The sequence below is a fragment of the Nycticebus coucang genome, chromosome 6, assembly GCF_027406575.1.
Source record: "Nycticebus coucang isolate mNycCou1 chromosome 6, mNycCou1.pri, whole genome shotgun sequence".
Lineage (NCBI taxonomy): Eukaryota > Metazoa > Chordata > Mammalia > Primates > Lorisidae > Nycticebus > Nycticebus coucang.
The window spans coordinates 84,847,740-84,872,555 of NC_069785.1; the positions used below are offsets into that span (position 1 = coordinate 84,847,740).

Here is a 24,816-nt window from a genome sequence, read left to right on the forward strand (position 1 = left end):
TTTGTTTTACCTATTTTCGGGTTCTATTGCTAAGTGCTTATATAGTTACTATTGTTATATCTCCCTGATGAATTGAGTCTTTGATATAAAGTGTCCTTTTTTGACTCTTGTAATAGTTTTTGACTGAAAGTCTATTCTGTCTGTCAGTATAGCTTCCTCAGTTCTCTTTGTGTTACTATATTAAATGAAACATATTTTATCCTACTTGTTTCTCTGGATCTAAAGTGAGAAATAGTGTAATTGGATCATTTTTTCCCTATTCCTTATGCCATTCTCAGTTTTTTGTTTAGAGAGTTTAATTTATTTACAATTAAAACAATTACCGATAAGAAAGGGCTAGTTTCAGCCATTTTACAATAGTTTTCTGTATATCTTATGCCATTTGGGATCAACAGATGTTAGAAACCTGAAAGACAAAACAAAACATAACAAAAACAAAAACAACAAAAAAATCCAACAAAAAATTTAAATAATATAGAGATTTATACAGAGAGAAAGAAGTAACATTATGCAGTTTTGAGATAATGAAAGGGAGGAAGAGATATTGCTAGACTGGGGACTCAGAGGAGGGACCCCAGTGCACTGCTGTTTGAGCATTTGAGAAGGCACCATGGTCTTCAGGTGAAGAAATGTGATGTGGTTGGTAATTTTATTACCAAAGGTGCACTGCATAATTGATACTGTTTTTTGGGAGATTACATGTAAAGCTAGTGCTGAGGATGTCAAAAGAAGATAGAGGTAGTTGTCAACTGTTCGCTGCTGCTGTAATGTCACTGGCCAGAACTGCTCGCCTTCATTCTGTCTTCCCTCCAGCGCCTCCTTCTGGTTACTTTATTGAAAATCAACTTGAGAGAGGGCATGGGGTGGAGGCTATTGTAAACAGTCCAGGTAGGAGATGACTGGAACTTGGATCAGGATTATAGCAGTTGATATAGCGTGAAGCAGTAGAGCCCTGAACGTATTTTAAGAGCTTGGAGGACTTCACAATACTTGGATGTGTGGTGGGCTATTATTGCTCCTTTCTTTCTTTTCCCTTTTGTGGTGAGTTGGTAAGGGATGCTTGGCTTGTATCTGAGTGGGGTTGAGACACTAGATCAGGGAACATGTCCCTGCAACTGGAGAAGTGTATGGGCAGTGTGGATCATTGCTCTGATGTGACATTGAAATGTTCCCGGTGACTCTTTTTCATAAGACCTGGGAGGAGATAGGGGTACCAGACTAGCATCAGGACTTCCATGGAAACCTTAAGAAATGCCCTGCTTTTTCTCCATCATCCATTATCCTCTGACATTTGACATTCTTGTTCCTCAACCTAAAAATTGCTACATTTAACTTCATCTTTTCCAAGTGAGTTCAGTTTCACATGATCAAAGCTATTCTTCCTGTTGATTAGCCATTTCTAATCCTGTTTTCCCCAAGTCAGGGCTCAGAGCCAGATAGCAAATTCCCATAACACTCATAAACAATCTTTGAGATCTTGTGGGAACTCTGGAGACAGCCCAGAACTAAATGATGGGAGTTGTAAGGCAAATTTTTGGCAGCCCAAAAAACTCTGGATGTGGGTGGAATGATAGGCAGAAGAGAGTTTCTCTAATGTTCTCTCCTATGTACAGAATAATATAAATAAAGAGGTTTTTCAATATTTATTCTTTGTTTGGCTCTACCCTACTCATGCCTTAGCTCACTGAAGCCTCACATCGGCTCTCTGAAAAATTATTACTTTCCCTTTTTTACTGATGACTTAAGTGAAGCTCAGAGCAGCAAACATATGCTTGAATTCCCCAACAAGCTGTTGGTGGAGCTCGCATTTAAATTCAAGTCTGTTAATTGGAATATCCCAGATCCCACAGCTCTAAAAAGCTATGCTCCGCACTCAGCTACATGCACCTTCCTCCCTACGTTCCAATTCATTTGCTCACTCTACAGAATAGTTTTCTGTGTTGTTTTGACAATTTTGCTTTCCTCTCTGAATCAAGCTAGCTTAGGAAAACCAGGCATTCATTCTTAAGAGGAAGGAAAAAGCACAACATAGTTTTTGAGGAATGATTTGGTATGTTTAGAAAAGATAGCCAATAAGAAAATACTAAGACTTCTTTTATTTTTAATATTATATTTAATATTTTTAAAGAAAAAATAGAAATGAAATCTGTCACGTTACCACATATGCAAAGGGTATAAATTTATTGTACATATTCAGTATAATTACTACAACATGAAAATATTTTATTTACTATCTACAAACTTAGTATACATTTACTACTTATGCACACAGATTTTCACAAATAGTTGTCAAACCACACAATTAATGACCTTTTATGGCCCTATTGGATTTATTCTGGATTCCTGCTTGGCCCTGAGGGAGGCTGTTTAAACCTTATTTTTCTACATGGTCAGTGTCATGCTTGATTTTCTTAACTTTTGGCACACTGTCAATGACAACTAGGGATTCCAGTTGTTACTCGTAGAAGTGTAAGAAATTGCAATTCTCCTGACTTTGTATTTGAGGGAATATTTTACCAGGTGCTAATCAGAAATTTTCAGAGGAAATTCTGCATTAACAAAAATTAAATGCAAATTTGGAGCTGAGCAGCATTGTTTTCTTATGTTTGTTTTGTGTTTCACAGGTTACTGTGAGGCTTCTTGGAATTCTCTGTGTGCTCTGTAAGGGTGGAAGTCACTTTGAAGTTTGGTTAGATCTCTGTTTTCAAGCAATTGGTAGGATCTGGAAAAGAACATGAATTCAGCTTCTGGGTCAGAAATGTCACCATCATGAGGTTGAAGATGAAATAATGCAGCAGTGTACTGAACTTGCCAAAAAAAGGTTAGATTGTAAGAATCAAGTTTGCTTTCAATTTTTTCCCATATAGGTAAGTTCAATATCTTGCATTTTGCCCAGATGCAAAATTATGAAAATACAATGTTTATTTTTTATTTGCTTTTGTCTTTTTTAAAAGAGTATGCTTTAGAAGATGCAAGACTTGATTTTTTTCAGATTTCTCTCAAAATATTTTGGATTTTTCTGGTCTTAATCAAAAATCTACAAAAACTTGAATGCTTTAACCATCTGTCTAGTATTCTAAGCCAGTGATTGCCTGCTAACAAGGAAAAAGATCCACACTGAACTTAAACACCAGGAGATAGAGTAGATTTTGAAGACAAATCCTTCCAAACCCTGGCAAATATGAAAACACTGGCGTAACTTTATTTACAATAAGTCCCACGAAAGCTGATTTCCATCTGCAATATTCTATAATTCTTACTGTCAAATGCAGACAAAAGGCTAAAATCTTACCTCTTTCATATTTTACTCTTATTTTATATTGTTGTTTAAATTTTTAAACTTATAAGAATCTGTCTATAAATTTTGGATTAAGGGCCATCATTATTCAATGAATGATGTCATTTTTTTCTTAAACAGCACTAAAAATAAACTATTTGTACCTCAGGCATTTCTTTCATATTAGAAGTGATGATGCTAGGTGAGTAAATCAACAATAAATCTACTAAAAAATAGTCCTGAACTAAATGAACAAAGCAATTAATTAGGGTGAAATTTGTCCTTATAAGTATTTTTACCAAATTCTCCCACATTTCCTTACCATGTGAGGAGGCCAGGAGTATTGTTTTTCAAATGTCCTTTGGGTGATGGTAACTGTATTAAATTGGAGGTCCCATCTTCATGTTAAGATTCTGCAGCTGAATATGGTCTCATATGTCTAGGACATTAATTAATGCTAGTATCATATAATTCATAAATTTAAGAAGAAAATAATACCTGTTTTTACATGTTAGGATTTTTCCTGACACTTTTACGTTGTATGATAAGCATTTACATTTTTGAGAATGAACATTCAAAAACATATTCATACAAGGAGATATGAAATAATAATGCATTTGCTTATCTAAAACATGCATGCAGGCTTCATAGCTGCATTGAGATGTTTGTGGCAACCTTGTAATGATCACTTACTATTTCAATATTTAATTTTTAATTTTAATTCTATGAAGTTGTCACATTCATTAAATTATTGTATGTATCTTCACACTTATAAGTGTTTATGAGTGTTTATGGGGTGTCACCCAAAGAAATTCAGCTCAAACACATATGGTTAGGCTGTTCAGACTTTTAAAACTTTGTAATAACTATATGGTTAAAAATAAAATGAGGTGAATTAGGAAATTAATGTAATAATAGACCATGACTTACCATTGAATAATTGCTTTTAGACTGTTCTTCAAAAAATATTTGGCTCTACTATTGATGAAGGCATAACAATCAAGCAAAGTGTTAGAGGAAATCATTTTAGAGAGACAGCTTTAAGAATTTAACAGTTTAAAGAAGTTTATACTACAAACCCATATTTTCAGAAGGTTTCTGCTTTCTTGAGTGGGATTGTTAGTATCTCTAAGTCAAGGAAAGGTGATTTATAAGCACTGAAGTCTGGAAAGTAAATTTTACACTTAAAGTGTTCCATGATCTGTTATATATCTCTGAAATGTGCAGGTACAGCTTTTTTCTTCTGGTAAAACGAGTGCTTTTTTGGGACTATTGCCATATTTCCTTTTGGTAAGCCTTCTGAATTATCTGAGCAGACAAAAGAGATGGTCTGTATGTGGAAGGCTGCGTGTTAGACTCACCCTCGCCTGGAATTAGTTCACATGTATCCAAACTATTGTGCAAGTTTTTTTCCTAACAGTTGGTACACATTTCTACACATAACCTGATTTACCTACATACCCTGTATATTGGTATTTCAACCACATTTTGTTTTGTATCACTTATGACTCTTTTCTCTATGGATCTGCATTTGAATATATTTTCTGATACTTTCCCCTACTGTTTATTTCTTTTTCAATGAGGGCAGAGGGAGAGGACACTATATAGTTGATAAAGTGCATATCCACCTTAAACTTTTTGCTTGGCTTAAAAGAAAAAAAAATCTTTGTTTGGAGCTAGGAGATTCCCCTGTCTACCTCAAAATAATGAATTACAACCTCAAAAAACTTAAAAAAAAAAACAAAACAAGTTTTTTTTTTTTTTTGCCTGAAGACTGATAGCCAGTTTCAGAGACAACCAAGATCCTTCCCTTCTGTATAGGAATGAATCTTTAAGGCCGGGCCTGTGGCTCAAGGGGTAGGGCGCTCCATATATCGGAGGTGGCGGGTTCAAACCCAGCCCCTGGCCAATAACTGCAAAAAAAAAAAAGGAATGCATCTTTAGTGTTTTATAATCTACCTATTTAAAAAAAAAATCTGTGAAAAATAAGGAATGGGAACTTTTTGTCTTTTTAATGTCCTGACTTTGACTATTTCCCAGCCTAGCATTTAAAGTATGTAATGTTTAAAAAGTGTCTGAATTTTTTTCCTTTGTGATCACTATCTCAGGAAAAATAATAAAGAGAATTACCTGTATACCTGCCTAATGATTTCAGTAGATTTTCTGTTCAGTTAAATGTCTTGGAATAAATTTATATGTTTTCCTACAAAATGAGTTTTCTTGAACAAAGATGTTTACTAATGCCTACCTTTTGTGGTTAATATTTGCTACTCTGGTAGGAAAATGGATCTTTTAACAATTTTCTGTCTTGTAGCTATAGATGAAAAAGTTCATTATGTACAGATTATATTTCTCTTCACTCACACTATTATATTTCAAAGCTTTTCAATCTTTTGGGAAAATCATATAAGATTTTAGTGTCACAATTACATATTGCAAATTTTAAATGAGATAAACTGGATGCTTTAAAAGACTTTTTCAGATGAATTTTCATGTGTGTATAATAATTTAGTGTTTTTAAGAAACCAATTTGAAGCCCGTCTTATTTTGGGGTGGGTATAGCGTATTAGGGTCTTCGTCACATTTATACTATGTGTGCTGCCTAAAAAATTCACTTCTGTTTCCAGAATGAATGTAGGAAAGGACGGATAAACGGGGGAGGGGGCCCTAAGCTGGCACCATGATGGCTGTACACTAACTTATCCCCTCAGGAAATGGATTTAAGAATATTCATCCACAGAGGTGTAGGGCAAGCTTAGGAAACTTGAAGTGGTGGAGGCGGATTTGGAATTCCCGCCGGAGCAGCCATTGAAGCTCGGGTCTCCTGGAAGGGCCCTTTTCTTCCGACTGGACTTGGCGCGGTCTGCATCATGAGGGTCAAACACCACGGTCATGGACTCCATCCTGGTCACTGTGTACAGGCTGCTTTGCTGAGTCGGATGAAATCTGGTGGTTTTGAGCTCTAGTTCATCATAGCTAGAAACTCTGATGAAGGGACACCAGCGAAATGCTCTCTTAAAGCCGGCTCGAAATCTGAGGAGAAGCAGGCCACAGAAAGAAGTTGTCAGGTTTTCAAGCAGGCATTTTCTGCAGCCGCCATAGAATACCCTACTTAAAGCAGAAATGCCAACTCAGTTTCTGATTTGATTTTCGAGTCAAAGGCTTGGAATTTGTGCCACAGTGTTGGTATTTGTTTTTAAAATTCTTGTTGTGTGAATTAAATCTTAATTTCCCATAAATTAGAAATCATTAAATAGCAAAAGTATAACACCAGGTAATTTACATGCCAAAGAAACTGTGTACTTTTCTGTCATAATTTTATACATTGATATAAGTCCAATTTAATTAGGCTGGCCTGTTAAGGCACTTAAAAATGACATTTCAAAATAGCTTCTTTCAGAAAGAATTATGAATTTATAAATGTAAGTCTTATTTATTTAATGTTAGAACTAATTGCTAATCTTGACTGTTTTTATATAATCTCTTAGAAGTGCAAAATCCTTATCTTTGTAAACCATTAAATGAAGTTGATTACCAGCAGATGCACTGAATTGAGATATGGCTTATGCAATTAGTACAAAATGTTAAGAATTAAGTAAGTATTTAACAAATCTGAAGGCTCAGAGTGATAAAGTCCCAACTGAGAAGAGAGCTTATTATTTAGCTCCTATAGTTACTTACAAGTCCTATTTCTACTCATGCACAAAACACGTTGGCTTATTAAGGGATTTATCAACCCTATGAAATTTAACTATTCCCCTCTATGTAGGGACAAACAACCAAAGTGTTTTTAATTGGAAACCACATCTTACCTTTTTTTCTAATCTTAAATTGGACTGAGCATACTCCTACTTTTTATTTTTTAACTTTATAAACATCTTTCCCCTAATGGCTCCACAAACCACCCCGTGGAGCCTGTCCTCTTTCTTACCCCACCTCACGATGCAGGAAGGATTGGTGTGCTCATCATCCTTACTTATCTTTACAAAATCATTTACTTTGAAGTCCAGCTACAATATATCCATTTAGAAGGCATCCACTCAGATTTGCCATCTTCTATCCTATATGCATTATTTATAAATTTCTAGGAAGTATCTTCATTTGCTTGAGGATTTGAGTATATTTTCAACCCTTAGGGCATTTCTTTTTCTTTGGCAGGTAAAATTCTGAAGGATTTGGAGGAAGAACATGGCCCATATTAATATTGCCCGGTTAGAATTTTTCAGATGGGATGTTTTATAAAGGATAAAGAATATTAAAAAAGTGAAGCTTTGTCCTCCTTTCAGTGAGTTTATAAATTTTCCCTTCCTCCTACTTTCTAAATTTGCATCATGAAGATGGAATAATATTTTGTGTTTCCAGATAAGGCAAGAATTGCAAGGAAGTTGGATTTGGTAGTTTTGTGTTTACCTCTTATTCAAACAGCAGTAGATGATGGGATTGTACATGGTTGAGCTCATTGCCAGCCAGAAGCTGGCCAGGTAGACCTGCTGGATGTATTTCCATCTATTTAATTGTTGATAGATTGCAGTGAGAATGAAGTAAATATGATAGGGCAGCCAGCAGATGGCGAATGTCATCACAACAATAATCGTCATTTTTACAACCTAGAAAGAAAAAAAAAAAGGGTCATTTTTTGAGAATTTATACAGGTCATTAAATATAATAGTTCCAATAGCTTACTACAAATCATACTTGGCTGCCAATTCAGTTAAATACACAGCCTGCCTAAGAAATAACCAATATATTTAATAGCAAAGCAATATAGGGACAGTCACCTACAGTTAAGTCTCAGGAAGTATGTTTGTGTTACCACTCATCTTCTCCCACCTAAGGCAGTGGGGAACACTAACACAAACATAGACAAATACATTTTGATTGTCTGGAAGAAAATGTAAGTGTTTACGAAGACCTAGTGAGCCTGAGGGAGAGCGAGGAAAGAGCTGGGATGTGGCTGTGTGCCTGCCCTGTATGAGAACGGAGACGGTCTGCCCAGGGAAACTCACTGTTAATTCACTATAGCGATATGCCAGGCTGCAAAGGCTGAGCTGCTTCCTCAGGATTCATTACAGCCCGGATAAAGCTTAAGACTCTCCAGACTTCTTTAATATCATGCTCACTAGGCAACCTATGAATATTAATTTGGTCTCCCTTGTAATCTTATATTAGGGAAGGTTTTCCCAAAGAATGATTGTAAATGTTCAAATTAACCTGAGAAAAAGTTACTAACTTTGCATTTGTAAATAAGCAATCGGCTTAAGCAACTGTTTTATACATCAGCTCTCTTATGGGTTTGGTAAGCGTAGGTCATTTCCTTTGATTTTACACTCTGGAATCTTAATATCCTAACCAAAGTAGAAAATCAACATCTATTTCTCCTCCACTGGGCCCTAAATTCCTGAAAGACAGAGAGAATGTCTCAATTATTTTAGTGATTTTTATTTTTATTTTTTTGAGACAGAGTCTCACTTTGTTGCCCTTGGTAGAGTGCTGTGGCATCATAGCTCACAGCAACTTCAGACTCTTGGGCTCAAGTGATAGTCTTGCCTCAGCCTCCCAAGTAACTGGGACTACAGGTGCCAGCCACAACGCCTGGCTATTTTTAGAGATGAGGTCTCTATCTGGCTCAGGCTGGTCTCAAACCATAAGCTCAGGCAATCCATCTGCCTTGGCCTTCCAGAGTGGTAGGGTTACAGCTGTGAGCCATAGCACCAAGCCTTCAATTATTTGAATACTCCTAGGATCTGGCATAGTCCAGTCTCTATTTTTCTTAGTAGCTGGAAATAGAGAAATATAGAATGAATGAATAATTGAATGGGAGATGTTTTTTCTGTCTCAGAATAAAATAAAATCTATGTCTGTTTATCAGAAAGGTAACATCAAAGAAAACAAACACTGAGCAGCTTGGTTTTATGTAAAAGGAAATTGATATAATATTCTCTGATTATCTCATTTAATATTTCTTGTCATTATTCTGTCTGCTATATTTGTTTACACTTCTTTTGGAAATTTGGAAATAGCAAAAATTGTTTAGAATAGCTAAATTAAAAAAAATAATGTTGAGGCTTGCCTACAGTCAAGTTAATACAAATTAGAGAAAGTCCTGACCCAATGTCCTATGAGGAATCTTAGAATTAGGAAAATACAACATTTATAAAATAGACTTAACATTCGTCTGGAAGTTTTGATTCAGATGAAAATTGACAAAATTGAATCATCATACTAGAAATAGACATAGCAAGAAATGGATCAATGTGAAAGGCAAAGCTCTCCTAAGGGCCTAATCACCGCGCCGTCCAGGTGACCAGCATGGAGCTGCTGGAAAATTGGCCAGCAGAGTTGAAAATTCAGGTCAATAGCTCACAAATGTCACCACTGGCAGCACTCTATAAAGAATTATGATTTTCTTAGTGTTTTTCAAATTGTATTGTTTTCTTCTGAAGAATTACATTCATGTTTATGCATCTTTTTTCTGGTATGTCTGACTTATATATTTGTGACATACAAGTAAAAGCCATACTATAATTTACATTTATGCCTATTTTACATATTTAGTAACTTATTATCTTTCAACTGCAAATTAGAAAACTGAGACAAAGACCAAAAGATTTGACCCCTGTGATTCATACAACTAAGTAAGGTGTTTAAAACTGAAACTTCTAGGTCCTTTTAAATTTCTCCTTAAAATTAAAAAAGTTATTGAATACCTCTTGGGTCTAGAAAATAATATTGGAGAAAAAAATGCTATGAAACCAATTCCTTACTCCCAAACTTAAAACAATGAAAAAAATATAAAATTTTGTAAAAATGCTTACATTGAAATGTGGTAAATATGAGCATGTGCCAATTAAATTAAAAATATTTATGAGAATGTAAGGATTTGTTGTAATAATAAATGATTCAATTCATGCGTGCTAACTGGATTCAGGGGATATTAGACTGAATGAAGTGAGTTCAACTGTTGTTTTCATTCTTTTTTTTTCTTTTTTACAGTTTTTGGCTTGGGCTGGGTTTGAACCCACCACCTCTGGCATATGGGGCCAGCGCCCTATCCCTTTGAGCCCTAGGCGCCACCCTGTTTTCATTCTTAAATATGTGAACATCCTACCATTCCTGAGCACTGCTGTGACCATTCTCCCTGGCTCCTCCCTGTACCTCCAGGATTCCTTTGACAATGATTTCCATTGCCTAACTCCCTCAGCTCCTTGAAGCCATGGTACAGCTGGCATTTTTTCTATGAATCCTATGCTGACTGATTTATTTCACATTGCAGTCTGCGCTTCCAACACTCCCAGAACCTTGGCTTGCTCTTTAATTTCAGTTTGTTATATTTATTCCTTACTTTCTGTCTCTTCATACTGGAATATAAAACAGCAAGAATTTTCTGCTTGTTTTGTTCATGTGTGTCTCTCCAGGCACTTAGAAGGGACTTCACACGTAACAGGTACTCAAAAATTTCTTAAATAAATGAAACTACTAAGTCATGTCCAAAATTTTACTCAGCCATTAACAAATGGTATCATTTGTTTTCCAAGTTTAAAATGGACATGTGCATATAAAAGGAGCATGTCATTTTCTGCCATTCCCCCTTTCAAGGCAAACAAATCCAGATAAAGAGGAGGAGTGTAAAAACAATACAACCATATTTGTTGTGAGTGCATAAAAGCTTTACATTTCATTCTGAATAATGTTAAGAGCAAGAAAAATACCTATGAGACCGTGAAAGTGGAGCTTATTTGAATCCTTTCAGACAGACTGATTACGAACCCCTACGCATAAAATTGTTTTCCAACAGCAAAGGAAGACCTACTAAAGCTCTTTTTAAGTGACTATCGGCTGTCAACATGGGAAATCCAGCTAAACATATACAAAATGGAAATGCACATGGAGAATGGAAGGGGGATTTTACATAACTTCTAACTCAAGTGTGCGGAGCCCGTATGACCTTGCTGCAAAAGATTTATAAGACCCTTAAAAATTCTTAAAAGACCCTTAACAAAGGAGTTCTTTAAGGTGAAAGAACTGCTATAATATAATTCCTTTACTTATTTCTATAACATACTGCCACCTTGACTCTCGGCTCACAAAATACTGTTGACTTATTTCAGATGTTGAACTCTGGGGACCTTAGGTATGATGTAAATGCAAAAGTAGACTCTTGGGTGGGAGAAATTGTCTTGCTTTGTAAAATGCTGAAATCACAAAATTGTAATCTTTTTCATAAAATGATAGGAAAAGAGCTCTTTGAAGTGCAAAGCTTGCGTGATGATGGATGTGCAAGTGCTGTGGGCAGTTATCACCACGGCACTCGCAGAGACAGGCTATGAATGCTGAACGGGAAAGGAAATTGGCTGGTAGAATTCTAGAAACGCCTGAGATGTTTCGGTGAGATGAGAGTATGGGATGGAGTGGATTCAAGTCTTTCATCGTGCCTTAAATTTTATTGTAAGTTGATATAAAGGCTGAATGATGTTTGACATGTCATAAAGCTGAAAGATGTTGCGTTTCTGAGGCAATGGGAGTTATTTTCCATGGCAGCATGTGGGGTTCTGGCCACCCATTGTCCTTAGTGTGGGAACTTACAAGCTGGAGAAAGGAGGGAAGTGGGGGCAAGGAATGTAGCCCTGAAAGCGATGATGCCTGTTTTTAGATGTTAAAAATGTACTTTGACCATACAGGCAGTCTGGAAAAGCCTGTCCTATGTTAGTGACAATAAGCTTTGGGCACTTTTCCTTCATGTATCAAAGGGGAATATAAACATTTCATTTTATATCCTGGACAGGTTATACTGAAATGCCTACAGCTGTTCTTATCTATCACATTAAATTATCATAGGGTGAATGACTTTGAGGTTTACATGGCAACAAAATTAGTGCAGGGAATTAAATAAACTACTGCCAACCATTTACAAAAATCTAGGTGTCCTATTTTTCAGTAAAGGATTTATTTATTCTTTTTTTACATGTCTGAAATAAAAATGATTGGTACTATGGGACAGAAAATTTCTTGTTCTCAGAGCGTATGTTTTAAAGACCCATCCGTGGATCCAACCCTACCACTCATCCATATTTTTCCTCTGTTCAGTTTTCTCAAATGTCATGGACCATGACATTTCTTTAAGTAGAAATCACAGACGAGCTTACTCTAAGCACCAATCAGAAGACTATTATAATATTTTCAAGAATAAGATTTACACCCCTGGCCAAAAACTGGGGGAAAAAATGAAATAAGAATAAGATTTACAAATTTTAATGAAAAGAACTAAAATTTATGGTTCTACTTCATGGGCCATTGAGATTTGGCTTTTTATGCTTCAGTTTGAAAGATGATGCGTAAGAATTTCAGTCACAAGGGAGAAAATAAGAACTAAGAACTACCTGTGAAAACAGCATAGGATGGCTCAGAAGACACATGGAATTCTGCTGGTAATTTCAGGATTGGGTGAGGACATAGACATATTATCCAAGTGTCATCCAAGAACTTGGGTGCTGTTGCCAAATCCAGCTCACATATACATTCAGTTAACATCAATCTAGAGAATTGCCTGTAAGAAATTATGCCAAGCCTATGTGCACATGTGTGCAAATATGAAAAATATTTGTGTGTATGTGTGTTTGTACTCTACTTCTTTGTATTTCATTGGTAACATTTTATTTTTAATGTGATTTTTTTGTTGTTGCAGTTTTTGGCTAAGGCCAGGTTTAAACCCACCACCTCCGGTATATGGGGCTGGTGCCCTACTCCTGGAGCCACAGGCGCTGCCTAATTTTTAATGTAATTTTACTGGAAACGATCTTTGAGAGCACTGGAAAATAATGAATGATCTGAAACCAAAGAGAAGAATGCAGCCACGAAGAGGAAGAAAAGGCTGATGACATTAGAAAGTTAAGTACCTTAAGACAGAAGGAATAAAGATTCACTTTATGGGATAATACAGAGAAAGAAAAACTTCGAGTGGCTTGTTATGACCTGAATTGTGTCCCCACTAGACTCAATATGTTAAAGTTCTGGCTCAGCACCTGTAGCTCAAGCAGTTGGGGCGCCAGCCACATACACTGGAGCTGGCAGATTCGAATCCAGCCCCAGCCTGCCAAACAGCAGTGGCAACTATAACCAAAAAATAGCTGGGCGTTGTGGCAGGGGCCTGTAGTCCCTGCTACGTGGGAGGCTGAAGCAAGAGGAGCACTTAAGCCCAAGAGTTTAAGGTCCTGTGAGCTGTGACGCCATGTACTCTACCTAAGGCGACTACTTGAGACTCTGTCTCAAAAAAAAAAATAAATAAATAAAATTAAAATTAAAAAAAAAAATGTTGAAGTTCTAACTCCCAAAACGCAAAGGTGTGACTATAATTAGAGATTGGGTGTTACAGTGAGGCTAGAAGTTGGGTCTTACAGTGAGGCTTATTATTGAACTCTAATTCAAGATCACTGGAGTCCTGACAAGAAGAAGAGATCATACTATAGATACACAAAGGGAAAGTCATGGGAAGACACAGGAGGAAAGACGGCCGTCTGGAGGCTAAGGAGCGATGCCTTGGAAGAAACCACCCCTGCTGCCACTTTGATCTTGCACTTTTAGCTTTCAGAATAGTCAGAAAGTAAACTACTGTTTAAGCCACCCAGCCTTTATTGGCATCCCTAAGGGAGTAAAATCAGGCTGGGCGCGGTGGCTCAGGCTTATAATCCTAGCACTCTGGGAGGCTGAAGTGGGTGGATTGCTTGAACTCAGGAGTTGGAGACAAGCCTGAGCAAGAGAGAGACCCTGTCTCTACTAAATCTAGAAAAGTTAGCTGGGCATTGTGACAGGTGCCTGCAGTCCCAGCTACTTGGGAGGCTGAGGCAAGAGGATTGCTCTAGCCTGGAGTTTGAGGGTACTGTGAGCTACAATGATGCCACGGCACTCTACTCAGGGTGACAGAGTGAGAATCTGTCTCAGAAAAACAAAGAAAAACTAAACAAACAGACAAATAACCCCCCCCCCAAAAGTAAAATCGACTTTGCTAATGGGATGCTGCTATATCAAATATCTAAACATGTGAAGGCAGCTTTGGAACTAGTTATAATACCCCAGATCTCTACCCTGAAGAGATTGGGTAGAAAAAAGGACATTTTTTTCTGGTGAGAGCTCAGAAAGGAAAGAGGAGAGCATAGAGGAAGAGTTTTACTGTCTTAGAGATCTATGTGTTGATAGAAATATGGACATTAACCTGCTTCAGATGAGGCCTTAGATGCAAATGAAGAACAAGTTACTGGACACTGGAGAAAATGCAGTTTTTGATATAAAACAAGAAAGAATTTGAACAAATTGTATTCTAATATTTTGTGTAAAGCAGAACTTGTAAGTGATGAATGTATATAGTTAGCTGAGATTTCCAAGCAAAATGTTGAAGGCATGGCCTGGTTTTTCCCTTGGTTCCTTTAGTAAAAAGTGTGAGGAGAGATAATTGAAGAACAAATTATTAAGCAAAAAGAAACCAGAACTTCAAGATTTGGAAAATTCTTAGCTTATCTATATTGTAAAAAATGAGACAAATGAGAAAATGCGTTCTGGAAGGAAGACTAAGGGAATGGACAATCACTTGGTGAAGAGATCACAGGTATGTGACAAAAGGATCAAACCAGGTAGCCCAGCAGAAGGCAGGGATAGAGGTGGGGTTATACTAGCAAAAGCTCTGCCTGCTTCGGACTAAAGGGGACAGGAACATGAAGAACTGAAGGAAGGCTGCCAGACTTCTATGCTTCTACAGGACAGGCCAACAGAGCCATCCAGCTGCAAGCACATTATCCTTCAAAAAAAGAGATCAGTCCTTTGATGGTGGTTCACAGGTTGGCAGGGATGCCAAAATTTAATGGAACTTGCCCTGGAAAATTTTCTGACTTGCTGAGAACCCATCACACCTTTTACCTCTCTGATCTCTCCCTTTAGGAAGGGGAATGTCTGTTCTATATCTTATCCACATTGTAATTTTGGAAGCAGGCAACTTGTCTGGTTTCAAAAGTTCACAGCTATAGAGGAATTTAGCTTTAGGATAAATCATATCTCAAGTCAGACCTCAGTTAGATGATGATATAAATGAACTTCTTGAACTGAGAGTTGATGCTGGAATGGGTTTGGAGTTTTGGGGCTCTTCAGATGAGGTGATCATGTTATGTTGCAGGTCAGAAGGACAGGGCTTTTGGAGAAACAGTGGCAGAGAATTAAATTCTAACATCTTAAAATTCATGTGTGGAAGTCTCAGTCCTCAGTACCTCAGAATGTGGTTGTATTTGAATGTAAACTCTTTTAAGGAGGTAAGTAAATTAAGATGCAGTTACTAGGGTAAGCCCTCATGCAATATAATGGGCCTACTTGCAAGGAGAAGAGATTAATGCACTGACGTGTTGAGGGAAGACCGTGTGAAGACAGGGGTCACAGACATCGGCAAACAAAGGAAGAGGCTTCAGAGAAACCAGCCCTGCAGACACATTGATCTCAGACTTCTAACCTTTGGAATTGTGAAACAGTAAATGTCTGTTGTTTAAGCCACTCAATTTATGGTATTTTGTGAAGGCAGCCTGAGCAGACATCTCAAATACAATGCTGGAGGTTCTGAGGATAGTGTATCACAGGGCTTCATTCCTGCAAAGTAAGCAGCATATTACTGTGCGTGGTTTCAGTGAACACAGACACTTCCAGAGTGGTTTGGATTCCCCCGTGGAATGGCTTTCAGTGACATAAGGCAGCAGTCCCCAAACTTTTTGGCACCAGGAACCAATTTCATGGAAGATAGTTTTTCCCTGGGGGGAGTGGTGGTGGTAATTTTGCTATGAGTCTGCAAACGATTGATTATGGTCTCTGCACAGTCAAACCTCTCTGCTATCGATAATCTGTATTTGCACTCATTCCCCAGTGCCTCGGCTCCACTTCAGCTCATCAGCCATCAGATTCTCATAAGGAGCACACAACCTAGAGCCCTTATTTGTACAGTTTATAGTATGGGTCACTCTACTCTGGGAACCTAATACACCCCCATATCACAGGAGGCGGAGTTCAGGTGTTGAGGCCAGCAGTGGGGAGGGACTGTAAGTACCTGAAGCTTTGCTCCCTGGCCTGCTGCTTACCAACTGCTCTAGGCATAGGGCCTAGTTCCTAACAGGCTGGGGACTGCAGATGTAAGGGATACATCAGGGCCCCCGTTCCTTTAGCTGAGGTTCTCTTAGGTTACATGTGGTTTTCCTCATAAGCACTATTTTTTATGCTAATTCCCTTGCAGTGGAAAGAATGACAAGCACAAAGAAATCATGCTTCCTGAGTGAGGTGATAGATTGGTTCTGGTTTTTATACAATTCAAAAATTCAACTGAATCTGTCACTTTAACTTAGACTGAAGAGTGTTCCCTTTGATTAAAGCAAAAGGCTTTCTGTTATCACACTGAGGTATTCACCTCTAAAGGAGTAGAGCTGATCTGACTTGCTTCTGGAGGAAGAGAATTAAAATAGAAAATATTCAGAAAACGACTTCTATACTTCCGTGAAACAACAGAAGTAGTGTATTCACTAGTTATTTCAGGTATCCAAATAATCAAGACCAATTTCAACAAGAATTTTTCAGAACAAATTCTCATATATAATGAATATTAGAGCCAATTCACAAGTTTTTATTTCAGTAGATTTAGGGGGTAAAGTTGGATTCTGCTACACACATACATACGTACATATGTATAGTGACGAAGTCTGGGCTTTCAGTGTACCCATCACTTGAATAGAGTACATTGTACCCAACAGGTAATTTTTCATCCCTCCTGCCTCCCTCCTTTTAAGTCTCCAGTGCCCACTATACCATTCTGCATGTCCTTGAGTAGTCGTAGTTCAGTTCACTTATAGTTCCTACTCATAACATGCAACATTTATTTTTCTGTTCCCGAGTTACTTAGGATAATAGCCTCCAGTTCTGTTCAAGTTGCTATACAAGGGGTTATTTCAGTCTTTCTCCTGGCTGAGTAGTACTTCACAGCATGTGTGCGTGCGTGTGTGTGTGTGTGTGTGTGTGTGTCTTTGTCTGATCATTGGTTGGTGGACACTTATGTTGATTTCATATTTTTGCAATTGTGAATTGTGCTGCAATAAACGTATGAGTACAGGTATCTTTAACTTTTCCTTTGGATAGATACCTAGCAGTAGGAGTGCAGGATCAAATGGTAGATTTACTTTTAGTCCTTTGAGAAATCTCCATGCTGATCTTCATGGAGGATGTACTAATTTACTTTCTCACCTAAAATATATAATTGATGTTTTTGAGGAATCTTAGAAAATGAAGGAAAGTAAATATGGTTAAATATGTTTATCTTAAAGTTATACATCTAGCAAATCAGCACAAAAATGTAACAGATACTTTTCACAACACGTAGACAAATATATATTCATAATAAACTATAAGAAAGTGGTCTTGTAATGGGAATGAAGTTTGGAATATTTATCTCCTACTCTTAATTTTGGAGATAGGCTGAGATATTACATTGTAGCTTGACTACAGTAGAGTTCACTCCTGCCTCTGCATTTCAAAGTTCTCTCTAGTAAATTCTAGGAGGTATAGTAGTGTTTTCAAATTTCAGATTTTCATCCTATGTTCTATTAAAACTTTTTCTTTTTTTCTTTCTTTTTTTTTTATGGTTAACTCGAAGCTGTGTACATTAGTGCAATCAAGGGGTACAATGTGCTGGTTTCATATACAATCTGAAATATTCTCATCAAACTGTTCAACGTAGCCTTCATGGCATTTTCTTAGTTATTGTATGTAGACATTTGTATTCTGCCTTTAGTAAGTTTCACCTGTACCCATTCTAAGATGCACCGTAGGTGTGGCCCCACCCATTACTCTCCCTCCACCCTAACCTCCCCACTCCCTTCCCCTCCTATTTACCAAACATCTATTTCTAGTTTTTTTTTTCTTTTTTTTTAAAGACAGAGTCTCACTTTATCATTCTCAGTAGGGTGCCGTGGTACCATAGCACACAGAAAACTCAAACTCTAAGGCTTAACTGATTTTCTTGCCTCAACCTCCCAAGTAGCTGGGACTACAGACATCTGCCTCAATGCCCAGCTGTTTTTTAGAGACAAGGTCTCTCTCTCTGGCTCAGGCTGGTCTTGAACTCATGAGCCACGGTCTCCCAGAGTGCTAGGATTATAGGTGGGAGCCAGGGCATCCGGCCTCAAACATCTATTTCTATTATCTTTCCTCTAACTACCTTTCTATGACCAATTTCTGTTGATACAGATCCTGTGTTACAGATTGCAATGCTAAGCACTTTGGAGTGTTTCACCCTATACCTCAGGAAGGTTGTTTGATATATGTATACATTGAACATTGATTACCATAATCATTTTTTTTCGGATTAATATAAGGGTACAAATGTTTAGGTTACATTGTTTTTATTTCTAAGGAGCAGTTCAACTTGTAGTTGATCCCTTCACCCAGGGGGGTGTGCTGAACACCCTCACATTGTGGCCATTAGGTGAGTTACCACCAATCACCCTCCTTCCTCTCCCCATAGGTCTCCCCTCCCCCTTGCTAGACTATACTTGTGTTTTTTCTTTTGTGTGGGTATGTAGTTGTTTATATATTGGTTTCATATTAATACTGCATACATTGGATACTTTCCACCCTAACTCCCCCCACCCCCCACCATTCTTGAGACACTTTACTAAGAAGAATATGTTTCAACTCCACCCAGGTAAACACAAAAGATGTAAAGTCTCCATCTTTTCTCATGCCTGAATAATACTCCGCGGTAGATATATAACATGGTTTGTTAATCCAGGCATGAGTTGATGGATGCTTGGGTTGATTCCATATCTTAGCCATTGTGAATTGAGCTGCATTAATCTACCACAGTCAGATTAATTAACATATTTATCACCACTTATTCTATTAGATCCTCAGAATTAGTCATCATAAAACTGAATGTTTGTACCCTTTGACCAACATCTTCCCATTTCCCCCACGGAAAGTATTGACTTAAAATATGCATTCCAGAGCCAGAGATATGTAGATGATATTTTAGTGTCATGGTAATGAATTAAATTACTCAGAGAATGAATAATAAGAAGTAGCCTAGCCCAAGCCCCGAATAACTCAGCTATTTTGAAGTCAGATAGAGGCAAAGACTTGGAAAGGATAGGAGGGAGGAACAGCTTTCCCCACTCCTTTAGGAAGGAGGATTGTCAATCTTGTGGAATGCAGCTCAGAGTTTTACTAAGAAATGGTAGTTTCTTATTTACTAAATTTCTCATTTACTATGAAATGACAGTTTCCATGGAAACAAGTGATGAACTGAATAAGAGCACCTCTGATGGAACTGTGGTGGCACAATCCAAAGTGAACAGTTTAAAGTGTGAACAAAATGTGAAGAAAGCACCTATAAGCAATTCTTCCAGTTATTTTGGTTGGTTATGATGGAGTGTTTCATTCAGGTTTGAATCTGGGTGAGGGAAGAATTAGAGGAACAAAAGATTAATTTATACAAGTAGACGTACTGAAAGATACTTGAATGCTATTGCAATAAGCCTTCTGTCATTGAGTACAACTGAAGGCTTATGCCTTCCAAGAGAATGTGAGAGAATGGAATCCCCGAATTTTGAGAGATAAGGCTTTCCTCACTATAATGAAATAGAAGAATGTGTAGGGTATATGTGGGTGGATTTGTGCATCACATGGTGGAAAATTTAGAGAACTTTTACCTTTTGCCTCTTTGTTTCTTAATGACTGGTGCTCAACATGCCTAGAGAGGTAGCTAACACACAGAATGTGCTCAATAACTATTTGTGAAATCAATGAATAAGTAAAGTATGAGGCAATGTCATTAGCTAAACTGCAGAGGAATGGATTTGGTCAGAAAACAGTATGTCCTCCACTAGATCATATATATTTTTTTTTTTTTTGTAGAGACAGAGTCTCACTTTATGGCCCTCGGTAGAGTGCCGTGGCCTCACACAGCTCACAACAACCTCCAACTCCTGGGCTTAAGCGATTCTCTTGCCTCAGCCTCCCGAGTAGCTGGGACTACAGGCGCCCGCCACAACGCCCGGCTATTTTTTGGTTGCAGTTTGGCCGGGGCCGGGTTTGAACCCGTCACCCTCGGTATATGGGGCCGGCGCCCTACCGACTGAGCCACAGGCGCCGCCCAGATCATATATATTTTTTATGAAAATGAAAGTGCTCAGAAATTGAGCTGCTTCTAGGGAGACCAAAAATATGAAGTTTATAAGAGGGAAGTGCACACTCTGATGGCTATCACAGCATAGGCTTCATTATGCTGCTGAGTTAGTTTGATTATGCTACTAATAAAGACACTTGGGTGCATTGTTCACCACATTCTGTTTCAGCAATGGGCACAAAAACTATTTCTGTTCACAAACTTAGTATATTTTTGTAGCATGTGATGTTGTATTAGTGTAGATTTATTTGCACCCTAAAGCAAACAGAAGTCAAAAAATATGTCCTAGAAGTATATGTTCTAGAAGGTTGTGCTGTTTTTTTAGTTAGTTTTTTTATTTTTTAGTGTACTGCAGTGCAAAGATAATTTGAGTCAAAGGCCTGTATTGAAATCTAAATCTGGGTCCTATTAGATTCAAGAGGCCTTTGCTAAATTACTTTATTTTTCTGAACATCAATAATCATATGATAAAGAAGAGACGGTGGTCCGAGAGTAGCGCCTGTGTTGAGATGTGAGACATATGGATTTGGGATATAATTGATTTAAAAAACCACTTTGGGGGTATGAAGGCGATTTCTGATGAAAATGGATTGCAATCATTTTCATGACCTTTGTATATTTGTATGTATATATTTTAAAATTTTGCATTTAACTTAAAGTGCTATGAGAAAATTGGCATATTGCAAGGCAGTTCTAGCCACCTCCTTGATTAGGGTACTCTTGGATATGTTCCTGCTGCTTTACTTCAGAGAATGCAACAAATGTCATGAGAAAAAGTAGAGGGGGCTTCCTGTGGGATGTTCTAGAACCAGTACAGAAGCTTCATGAAGGTCCTGGAGAAATGGAGAAGCCAGACGTCATTTCTAAAGAGCACCCAAAAAAGACGAAAGGGATGTTTAAAACCAGTAAGTTCAATTTAATGGTGAGTGAGATGATTGCTTTCAACAGATCTTCGCCAGATGTTAGGTTAGAAAGGTATAAAACAGGTGGATGCAGATAATCTTCCTACAACAAGTGTAGTGATTAGTTTCGCAATGAGGCTTGGAGCACACTTCTGCAAAGTGTCCGTGGTGTCACTGTTCGCTCTCCAAGACACATGGTAGAAGAAACTGTTCTAGTAGATGATGCCAGTGAAAGAGGCTTTTGGAAAAGGCCTCTAGAGAATTGTATGAAAAAAGTGAAAGTACCAGCTCATGTAATTCTAATAGAACAACGGTCTGGATTAATCAGGGCTAGATTAGAAGGAGCTGCCATGTCTAAAGGCCAAATGATCACCTTTCTGGATGCTCGTTCTGACTACCCAGTGGGGTGGCTGAAGACTCTCTTAGCCCAGGATCAAACATGACAGGAAAACAGTGGTATGTCCTATTACTGATGTGATCAGCAACAATACTTTTGAGTACATGGCAAGCTCTGACATGACCTATGGTAGATTCAAATGGAAGCACAATTTTCACCAGTATCCTGTTCCCTAAAGAGAAATGGACAGAAGGAAAGGTGATGGAACTCTTCCTGTCAGAACACCTACAATGGCAGGAGGCCTTTTCTCTATTGACAGAGATTACTTTCATTTGGAAAGCAATTTTTGTATACAAATTTCTTACCAGATTTTCAATTTGGAAAGGAAATTGGAGCATATGATGCTGGAACCAATATTTGGGGAGGGGAGCCTAGAAATTTCCTTTAGAACCTGGCCGTGGGGAGGGACTTTGGAAATTGTTACATGCTCACATGTGGGCCGTGTGTTTCAGAATGCTACACCTTACATGTTTCCACGAGGCACAGGGCAGATTATCGATAAAAATAACAGACGACTTGCAGAAGTGTGGATGGATGAAGTCAGGAATTTTTTCCATATAATTTATCCAGGCATTACAAAGGTAGATTATGGAGATACATCATCCAGACTTGGTCTAAGTAACACTACAATGCAGACCTTTCTCTTGGTACCTAGAGAATATTTATCCTGAGTCTCAAATTCCACATCATTATTTCTCATTGGGAGAGATACGAAATGTGGAAGTAAATCAATGTCTAGATGACATGGCTAGAAAAGAGAATGAAAAAATTGGAATTTTTAATAGTCACAGTATGGGAGATAATCAGGTTTTCTCTTAGACTGCCAACAGAGATATTAGAATGGATGACCTTTGCTTGAATTTTGCTAAACTTAATGGCCCAGTCATAATGCTCAAATGTCACCACCTAAAAGGCAATGAATGTTGGGAGTATGACCCAGGGAAGTTAACCTTGTAGCATGTGAACAGTAATCAGTGCTAGGATAAAGCCACAGAAGAGGACAGCCAGGTGCCCAGCATGAGGGGCTGCAATGGAAGCCAGTCCCAGCCGTGGCTTCTTTGAAATGTCACTCTGTCACTCTTCCAGAAATATTCTAAGACCAAATTTACAAAAAAAAAAAAAAAAAAGAAAGAAAGAAACGAGGATTGACTGGGCTACCTTAGCATACATTTCTGCCACAGTCTTAAATAACAAAAAAGGAAAAGTGCTTTCCTCCTTCCCAGGATGTAAGGTTTACAGCCATTAAAACTTGAACTTCTCTAGCATTTCACTAGCTGTGAACCAGCCTTCCTGTCCACGGATGTGAAACTGCATAGTAGTGAGAGTGTGCACTCTGATGTTTACAAGATTGAAAGAGTCTTTCACCAAGAATCATGGCAAAGAATATTTAGACAATGAAACAATCAACAGAATGTGCTTTCTGGGGAGCTGCATCTTTTATGGTTTGCTTGCACATCAGTAATTACTGCTGAACATGCTGTTGTAATGAAGAGATTTCCAAGAGTATTTTTTCCTGATTAGAACTGGTAGCCAGTATATTAAATATTGATATTAAAATAAGTGAAAAGAACTGGAACCAGATTCCAAATCATGAAAACATTTTTATAAAAATAAAAACTATATTAAACAGGGTTTAAAGAAAATTAAAATAGAACTATGAGAATTACAATTTGTTATAGTATAGTATCAAATTTCTTTCTTTTTTTTTTTGCAATCATGGGGCACCATATATTGGTTTTATATAGCATTTAAGATATTTTCATCTCACTAGTTAACATAGCCTTCCTGGCATTTTCTTAGTTATTGTGTTAAGACATTTATATTCTACATTTAGTAAGTTTCACATGTACCCTTGTAAGATGTACCGTAGGTGTGGTCCCACCAAACACCCCCCCTTCTCCTCCCTCCCTCTTCTTCTTCCCCATATTCTTTGGTTATAACTGGGTTATAGCTTTCATATGAAAGCCAAAATTAGTTTCATAGTAGGGCTGAGTACATTGGATTCTTTTCCTTCCATTCTTGGGTTACTGTACTAAGAATAAGTTCCAGGTCCATCCATATAAACATGAAAGAGGTAAAGCAGGGATCCTCAAACTTTTTAAACAAGGGGCCAGTTCACTGTCCCTCAGACCGTTGGAGGGCCGGATTATAGTTAAAAACAAACAAACAAACAACTATGAACAAATTCCTATGCACACTGCAAATATCTTATTTTGAAGTAAAAAAACAAAATGGTAACAAATACCATCACACCACCTCATGTGGCCCATGGGCCATAGTTTGAGGACCCCTGATAAAGTCTCCATCTTTCTTTAAGGTTGCATAATATTCCATGTGTACATATACCACAAATAATTAATCCATTCGTGGATGGATGGGCACTTGGGCAGTTTCCATGACTTAGCAATTATGAATTGGGCTGCAATAAACATTCTGGTACAAATATCTTTGTTATGATGTGATTTTTGATCTTCTGGGTATATACCTAGTAGAGAAATTATAGGATTGAATGGCAGGTCTATTTTTAGATCTCTAAGTGTTCTCCAAACATCTTTCCAAAATGAATGTATTAATTTGCATTCCCACCAGCAGTGTAGAAGTGTTCCCTTTTCTCCACATCCACGCGAACATCTCTGGTCTTGGGATTTTGTGATATGGGCTAATCTTACTGGAGTTAGATGATATTTCAAAGTAGTTTTGATGTACATTTCTCTGATAATTAAAGATGATGAGCATTTTTTTCGTATGTCTGTAGACCGTGCACCTGTCTTCTTCAGAGAAGTTTCTCTTCAAGTCCTTTGCCCATCCTGTGATGGGATCACTTGTTCTTTTCTTGATACTACGTTTGAGTTCTCTGTGGATTCTGGTTATTAAACCTTTGTTGGAGACATAACCTGCAAATATCTTCTCCCATTCTGAGGGCTGTTTGCTTGCTTTACTTACTGTGTTCTTAGCTGTGCAGAAGTTTTTTAGTTTGATAAGGTCCCAGTAGTGTATTTTTGAAGTTGCTTCAATTGCCCGGGGCGGGGGTCCTCCTCATAAAATATTC

At 37.7% G+C, this 24,816-nt stretch overlaps 2 pseudogenes; one reads left to right on the top strand and one right to left on the bottom strand.

The window, feature by feature from the left end:
* Nucleotides 1-2,272: 2,272 nt before the first annotated feature.
* LOC128588746 (neuromedin-K receptor-like) overlaps nucleotides 2,273-24,816 on the bottom strand; it is a 51,023-nt pseudogene continuing 28,479 nt past the window's right edge.
* LOC128589134 (polypeptide N-acetylgalactosaminyltransferase 1-like) lies at nucleotides 21,950-22,702 on the top strand (annotated as a pseudogene).